The sequence below is a fragment of the Sparus aurata genome, chromosome 13, assembly GCF_900880675.1.
Source record: "Sparus aurata chromosome 13, fSpaAur1.1, whole genome shotgun sequence".
NCBI classification, from domain to species: Eukaryota; Metazoa; Chordata; class Actinopteri; order Spariformes; family Sparidae; genus Sparus; species Sparus aurata.
Genome location: NC_044199.1, coordinates 22,952,494 through 22,960,972, shown reverse-complemented (window position 1 = coordinate 22,960,972; position 8,479 = coordinate 22,952,494). Strand labels below are relative to the sequence as shown.

Genomic DNA, 8,479 nt, shown 5'->3' with positions numbered 1-8,479 from the left:
ACTACATGTGTTTGGACTGACCCAGTTGGTCAGGCCTTCATACGTTTAGACGCTAGCATTCTCAGTCAGACACGATGTTATCATACCAGCCTTCATGAGCGCAAGGTTTGTGTTACGCGTAAGATGTGTAACATGAAGGAGATCGAGATATATCTCATACTGTGTACTGCAGGTTTTCATTAATATTTCTGCAAAAGGCAGAAGAATACAGAAGAATATGAGGACAAAACTGGTAGATATTTCTCAGAGTTTTTTTTTATTATTATTATTCAGCTCAGCCAAGCAAAGTACATCACATCACATCACATCACATCACATAATACTTGAGACATGAGAAGCTTCATAGCGGGGCCCGAGAGGCTTCTTAGAGCTGGGAGCTGTAAAAAAAAAAACAAAATGAATGAAAAAATAGATAACAATACGGAGATGACTTGTTCTACGATCAAGGTCGAGGGTAACAATTACACATCACACAAACACAGGTTGTTACTCTGAGTCTTACCCGTCTTCAGTATTCATGTCATGGACATGGCCGTCATTTTCCCTTTTGAAGCGTCGGATACGTTCTCTAAGCCTTGCAGAGGGTCCAACCTTTCCGCACAACTTGTACAGCAAGGGTCTGTTGCTCTCCTCTGTCAGACTCAGGAACTTTTGTGTGTCAATCTCTTCAGATGCAAAGTTTGGGATATGACACTCAAAACCCCACTCTTTCAACTTGGTCTCGACAAAGGCGTCCATTATAACAGATGAAAAAAAACAACAACCCAAGAGTAGAATTAAGCTCTCTGAATGAATGACTGAAGTGCTTGCAGTGCTTGCAGTGTCCACATCTATATGAAACCAGTGCTGTGACTGAGCTATCTCTGTCAGCATTGGATCTGACCAGCTTTATGCTGTCCACCTGACGCAAAGTCATCCAACTGACGCGAGGTCATCCGACCGACACTATGTGTTCCAAATGATGCAAGGTCATCCAACCTGTGCTGTACTGTTGGCATTGGCAAGCCTGTGCTGTTATGCGAACAGGGAAATGAGTCTAAATGTCATCTGACACGTTTGGGATTTTTGTTTTTGTTGTTTTTTGTTTTTCTACAGCCTGTGCTGCGCCTTTCACTTTGGCCACCTTGTGCTGTTACGTGAAAACGGAGATGGATGTGGATTTCTGACACAATGTAATCCCACCAGTCAACCAGTTTCTTCAGGTCGATATAGTTTTATTTCATTTGTAACACACATCGACATGACATGTAGATTGGCACAGTAACATTTTTTTTTTTCATTTTACTTTACAAACACTAGCACATCTTCCTTGGACATCTTTGGAAGGTCAAAGGCGTGCATGTTAAAGGAGGCCAGATGAGATGAACTCCCGGTTGGCTTGAGGGATGGTAGTGTCGCTGCACAGTTCCTGCAGTATCTGTGTCATAGCGGCGGTATCGTCTGCGTTTACCTCAAACTCGGCATATTCCTTTGGAAGCAGCTGCTTGTATTGCATCAGTAGGTCAAGGCCGCATTGGACATTCAGGATCCTGTTCTTGTAAAGGGGTGTCGTCGTCATGTTTTTGAGATGCGCGACCTTATCGCCGAGCGCAGAACGCACCTTCTCCGTCAAATGCACAAGGGGAGGACTTCTCCTGGCTGAAACATACAATACAATACAAACAAACAAACAAACAAACGTGCAGAAAATTATTACTTTGGCTGAACGAACAGCGTGTGGTGATCGTTCGTATTCCAGGCCTTGATCAATTCGCTCTGCATTGCACATACTCACCAGACTTCCCCTGGGGTCCGCATCCTAGCAGGTCTAAAAACATGTATTTATCCACCTGAAAAACGACCCGTAGGAATATCATTGCGCTTTCCTCGCTGTCGAGGTAGCGATCGATGAGTTTGGGCATCATCTCAACCTGATTGATCTTGCAGTGATAAGACCTGAGGAGATCATTATCCGAATCTCCTGTCCGTAAACGATCCACATAACAGCTCATGTGGCTGTGTCTCTCTGCTATGTCGTGCTTCCACGCCTGCAACATCTGGATGCGTGAAGTCCAATCGATTGAGCCTGGGCTCTGGGCATTGTCCGCTTCCACCTTCAGCATTTCTTCTAACACTTTATCCACCGTGTTCACATCGACAGGGCTCGCCATGGTCACAGACTTTTGGTGTAGTACGCAGGCTTAGTACACAGAAAGAGAGAGGGTTGTGAATAAATGGAGCTGTTGTTCTGCAGTCTACTTCTAAGCATTTATATACGCATGTGACGAGATGTTATCCAACCTGTGCTGTACTGTTGGCATTGGCAAGCCTGTGCTGTTACGCGAACACGGAGATGAGTCTAAACGTCATCTGGCTTGTTTGGGTTTTTGTTGTTTTTTTTGTTTTGTTTTTTTTCTACAGCCTGTGCTGCGCCTTTCACTTTGGCAACCTTGTGCTGTTACGCAATAACGGAGATGAATGTGGATTTCTGACACAATGTAATCCCACCAGTCAAGTTTCTTCAGTTCAATATAGTTTTATTTCATTTGTAACACACATCGACATGACATGTAGATTGGCACAGTAAAATTTTTTTTTTTTACTTTACAAACACTAGCACATCATTCATAGGCATCATCGGAAGGTCAAAAGCGTGCATGTTAAAGGAGGCCACCACCAATGAGATGAACTCCCGGTTGGCTTGAGGGATGGTGGTGTCGCTGCACAGTTTCTGCAGTAGCCGAGTCATAGCGGCGGTATTGCTCTTGTTTAACCCAAACTCGGCGTATTCCTCTGGAAGCAGCTGATCATATTGCATCAGTACGTCCAGGGCGCAGTTGACATTCAGGATCCTGTTCTTGTAAAGGGGTGTCGTCGTCATGTTTTTGAGATGCGCGACCTTATCGCCGAGCACAGAACGCACCTTCTCCATCAATTCCACCACGGGAGGATCTCTCCTGACTGAAACAAAACAATACAAACAAAACACATGCAGAAAATTATTACTTCAGTTGAGCAGCAGCGTGTGACGATCCCTCCCGGAGGCCTTGATTATTTCGCTTTCGATAGCACATACTCACCAAACTTGCCCCTGGGTCCGTCTTTTAGCAGGTCTAAGTAGAGGAATTTCTGAGTCTGAAATAAGACCCGTAGGAATTTCATTGCGCTTTCCTCGCTCTCGAGGCAGCGATCGATGACTTTGTGCATCAGCTTAACTGGATTCTCCTTAGCATGATAACAGTCAAGGAGCTCAGCATCTGACTCTGAATCTGTCAGGATATGATCCAGAAAGCATCCAATACAATGGTGTTTCTCTGCTATGTTGTGCATCCACCCCTGCAGCATCTGGATGCGCGAAGTCCACTTGATTGAGCCTGGGCTCTGGGCATTGTCCGCTTCCACCTTCAGCATTTCTTCTAACACTTTATCCACCGTGTTCACATCGACAGGGCTCGCCATGGTCACAGGTCACTTTGGTGTAGCACACAGGCTTAGTAAAAAGAAAGAGAGAGAGAGAGAGAGAGAGAGAGACAGAGAGCGAGAGAGGGTTGTGAATAAATGGAGCTGTTTGTTCTGCAGTCTACTTACATTTATATACGCATGTACACATTTGCTGGGGGTGGCCACGCAAACCCAACGGACTCGACACTCAGTATCAGAGGAGCGGTCGGCAGTCGGACACTCACCACTTGATGGTCTTACAAAACCCGCACTGTTCTGTCCAACTGACACGATGTTGCCAAACAGGCACTGTACTGTCCGTCTGACGCGATGTCATCCAACCAGAAATGTTGTGTCCAACTGACACGATGTTATCAAACCTGTACTGTCAAGTCCACCTGACCCGACGTTACCAGCCCGGCACTGTACTGTCCGTCTGACGCGATGTCATCCACCCGCGACTGCGGATTTCACGGCTAAACAGGTGTTGGATGAGATGTCCTCACACGCCAGGGGACACTACTCTGATTCAGAAGAAGACGTGTCTGAAGAATCTGACGTGGTGGAGGAACACGAGGACGACGGTTGTCGCACAGGAGAAGAGGCTGAGGCTGAGGCTGAGGCTGAAGAAGAAGAAGAAGAAGAAGAAGAAGATGAAGAAGAAGAAGAAGAAGAAGTAGAAACATACATGTCCAAGAACAACACTATTGAATGGTCCTCAGTGGCATTTTACAAAGATCGCAGGGTAATAGGGCAACACGATGATAATGCCGATGTCGATGTCGATGACGATGATGATGATGACGACCACAATGTCAGAGAAATGAGGAAAAGAAAGAGAAAGAGGAGAAGAAGGGGAACAACAGCTACAGCAGAAGCAAACCCACCAGGACCCACTGCGTATGCAGTTGCCAATGCCCACGACATTGTGTCAACATTTCTCATGTTTCTCACACCGGCGATTGACGAAATTGTGCTAGAAATGACAAATCTGGAGGGTTTCCGAAAGTACGGAGAAAACTGGAAAGACATGAGTCGAACCGACTTGCACGCCTACATAGGGCTGCTAATCTTAGCAGGTGTCTACAGGTCCCGAGGCGAGGCCGCAGCCAGTCTATGGTAGCGGTAGGGCAATTTTCCGTGCCACCATGCCTCTCAAAGTGTTTCACACTTACTCGAGAATGCTACACTTTGACGATCGCGAGTCGAGACCCGAGAGACGTGCCACTGACAAACTGGCAGCCATAAGAGAGGTGTGGGATAAATGGGCCGAGCGGCTTCCGTACCTCTACAACCCAGGGCCTGACATAACAGTTGATGAGCAACTGGTTCCCTTCAGAGGTAGTAGTAGTAGTAGTAGTAGTAGTTTGCATACAATAAATGCTTTTGTTGTGTGTGTGTGTGTGTGTGAGTGTGAGTGAGTGAGTGAGTGATTTGATATCAATTATTTGGTTTGTTATTCTGATTCTTTTTTCCCTTTGTCTCTTTCTTACACACACACACACACAGGTATGGAATCAAGATATGGGTGGCGTGTGACTCAAAGTCAAGCTACACGTGGAAAATGCAAGTCTACACCGGGAAGCCGACCGCCGGCGGTTCGGAGAAAAACCAGGGCATGAGGGTTGTGCTCGATGTCACAGAGGGGCTGACGGGTGGCAACAAAACTGTCACGTGTGACAACTTCTTTACCTCTTACGAGCTCGGACAGCGCCTCTTAGAGAGGGACATCGCCATGGTTGGTACGGTCAGAAGAAACAAGCCTGAACTCCCGCTCGCGCTGCTCGCATCCAAGAACAGGCAAGTCTTCTCCTCAAAGTTTGCATTCACGCCCGACACCACTTTGGTGTCCTACATGGCAAAGAAAAACAAGAACGTTATGCTCATGAGCACGTTGCACACAGAGGCTCCCGACGACGTTGTCGCTGGCCGTCGCAAAGACAGGAAACCGGCCATCGTTCTAGACTACAACAGCAACAAAGGAGGTGTGGACAACTTAGATAAGGTGATTGGAACATACAGCTGTAGAAGAATGACAGCCCGCTGGCCCTTGGTCATCTTTCACAACATCATCGATGTTTCTTCGTACAATGCCTTTGTGTTATGGCGAGAGATCAACCCTGGCTGGCTGCCGGGTAAACGAAACAAAAGAAGGCTGTTCCTGGAGCAACTGGGAAAGGCGCTGGTGACTCCGCTCATCCAAAAAAGGGAGCGTCTACCTCGCACGGCAGCGTCTGCCTCTGTCGTGAGAGCTGTTCAGAGAAGTAGTGCTAAATGTCGCGATTGGCCTGAGGAGGAGGCAGAGGTGGATGAGGAGGCTGCAGAAGAAGAAGAAGAAGAAGAAGACCAACAAAAAGAAGAGAAGCAGCAGCAGCAGCCCATGACAACGACCACCACCACCACCACCACCTCATCAGCTATCAGCCCACCTGGAACACACAACAAGAGGAAGAGGTGTCAGATATGCCCACCAAAGAAGGACCGTAAAACACAGACTGTGTGCTCTGGTTGTAAGACATTTATATGCAAAGGATGTACACTGCCATACTGTCCAACCTGTGCGCATTTCAATTTAGGAGCTGACATTAGTGGTGGAGAGGCTAGAAGGAGACATGTCTGACTAACTGACTGACTGACTGAAATAGTGTGTATAGACCGTAGGCGGCGCTACAATGATAAGACACCAGCCCTGCCACATTAGCATTGTCCTGGGTGGGGGGGTCAATGTGACCCTCTGTGGACACTTAGCCCTGCTGCCCCAAGCTGCATTAGCATTGTCCTGGGTGGGTCAATGTGACCCCCTGCCTTCCTTCTACAATCATATTAGATTTACTGCTGCAATACTGTGTATAGTCTCTAGATGGAGCTACAATGATAAGACACCAGCCCTGCCCCTGCCACACTAGCGTTGTCCTGGGGGGGTCACTGTGACCCTCTGCCTTCTACAATCATAGTGGATTTACTGATGCAATACTGTGTATAGTCACTAGGCGGCGCTACAACGATGAGACACCAGCCCTGTCCCTGCCATTGTCCTGGAGGGGTCACTGTAACCCTCTGTGAGGTGAAATGGAAAGACATCACAAGGGTTAAGAGCGCACCTAAGAAGATCTTAGCACTTAAGAGCTTCTAAACGGATCTGGGAAATGTGGCCATTGTCGTAATCCGATTGGCCTTTGTAACTGTCCAGACGAAAACTTCAAAGGTTGGAATTACACAACCGCTACCATAGTAGGAGCTGGGGCATTGATTGCTGTGGGGATTCTAGCCCTTCCCATTGACACTTATTGTGTGGGTGAACATATTGCAGTGAGGTACAAAGTGGCCTCTGAAGAAGCAATGGTCTGGATTTGCACTGTGCAAAACCCTGGTGTAATCCTTGCACATGCTATGGATGGCATAGTCAAATATTGCGATACCAGATTGGAAAGGGATATACGAAAGCGTCTCTCCCACCTTATGCTGAATTATTACTCTCAACACCTGATGTAGGCGACTTGGGGTATGCACTAGCAAATCTACCCTTGAAGAAACTGACCCAGGTCTGAAGGATATCAACGTGACGTTCGTCCTCTCTGTCTCACATGACCCCACTTGTTGTTTATTCGTGACATGTATGTATGTATGTATGTATACACTTGATGTGGATTTCACTAGTCTGAATAAAAAGAAAAACCTTTACAACTGGACACATGAGCATGCTTTCATTTGTGAAATACAAGGAGATATGTACAGGGTGGCATTGTATTGTCTTTATTGTATCATCATTGGGTTACAGGAGTTACATAGCCAGTCAAGGCATCATTGCATTACACTGAGTAATCAACAAAGTTTTCTATCTGGTGTCTCTTGGCACCGTAGGTCACGAAGGTTCTTCTTACACTTGGAGCATGACATAGACGATATCTTACGTAGAGAGTTTTCCACATCATGGTTGACAAAGGTACTTCTGCACACCACACAGTACTGTGTCAATAGCCGTTTGATATCGCGCAGCTCCTTCCGCGTGAACTCGCCAGGCCTCAACTCTTCCAAGAGCGAGATCAGACTCTCCTCCAGCTGGGATACCTGTCGAGTGTTCATGACACACACCCCGGTCACTCCAAGCAGGCAGCACACAGCGATATACTTCCACCTCCTGAACCACAACAACCTGACATCCAATGCAATTTTCAATGACAGCGTAACAGCTTTCTCCGTGACTGGTTGATTCAGGGCTTTGGCTGTCGTCGCCCTTGGTGTCTGTCTGATGAGGTGCTCCAGGATCAGATATTTGCACAGTAAACTTATCAAGTTTTCGGCATTTGTGGGGAACACAGCGCCCCCCAACTTGCTGATTATCTGTTTCTCGGCCTCTTCTGTCCCCTGTACATCTGACAGGATGTAAATGTTAAACCTGGGTAAATGACCCGTGTCGATGGAAGAGTCTATGACCAATGCCTTGTATACCCAGCCAAAGCGTTGATGCAAGTCCAGATTGTTTTCTGCAAACACAGCATGCATCTTGATCAATAGCGAGAGACATTACCGATGTTCTTCAACAGCAGACTCAAGTCTTCGCTGAGATCGACGCAGGTGGTAATGTATCTGTCCATTGCATTTATAGCTGGTATGAGGACAGAGTGGTGCCTCTCGGTAAGCAGCAACTCAGATGGTATGATGTTTGCAAACCATCTGACAGCTGCCAGCCGATGGCTGTGGTAGTCAGTGACAGCTTTGCTGGTTAGCTCCTGAGGGTTAGGGTGATCGATCCCTGTCTCATTTGCAACGTTTGTACTGTGCAGATGCAATTGGTCCATCAGGGCTCTCTGCAGTTCAACTTTACCCATCTCTGGCATACCAAAGTCCAATTTGGGAAATTTGAAAACGTGGGGACTAAACATTGTTCGTCCGAGAAAAGTCTACGTACGGCCTGCTGCTGTTTCCTCCTTGGATTGAAGGACATCTTAGCTGTTACAGAGTAGTAGCAACTGTGAAGCCTTTGTGATGAATGTAAACCATATGTAAAGCATATACCCCCACCATCAGCAAGAGGTGTGTTTATCCGATCACAGTTTGT

The 8,479-nt window shown here is 46.9% G+C and overlaps 1 pseudogene; it reads left to right on the top strand.

The window, feature by feature from the left end:
- The first annotated feature begins 4,108 nt into the window (after window positions 1–4,108).
- On the top strand, window positions 4,109–7,630 carry LOC115594729 (piggyBac transposable element-derived protein 4-like; annotated as a pseudogene).
- The last annotated feature ends 849 nt before the right edge of the window (window positions 7,631–8,479 follow it).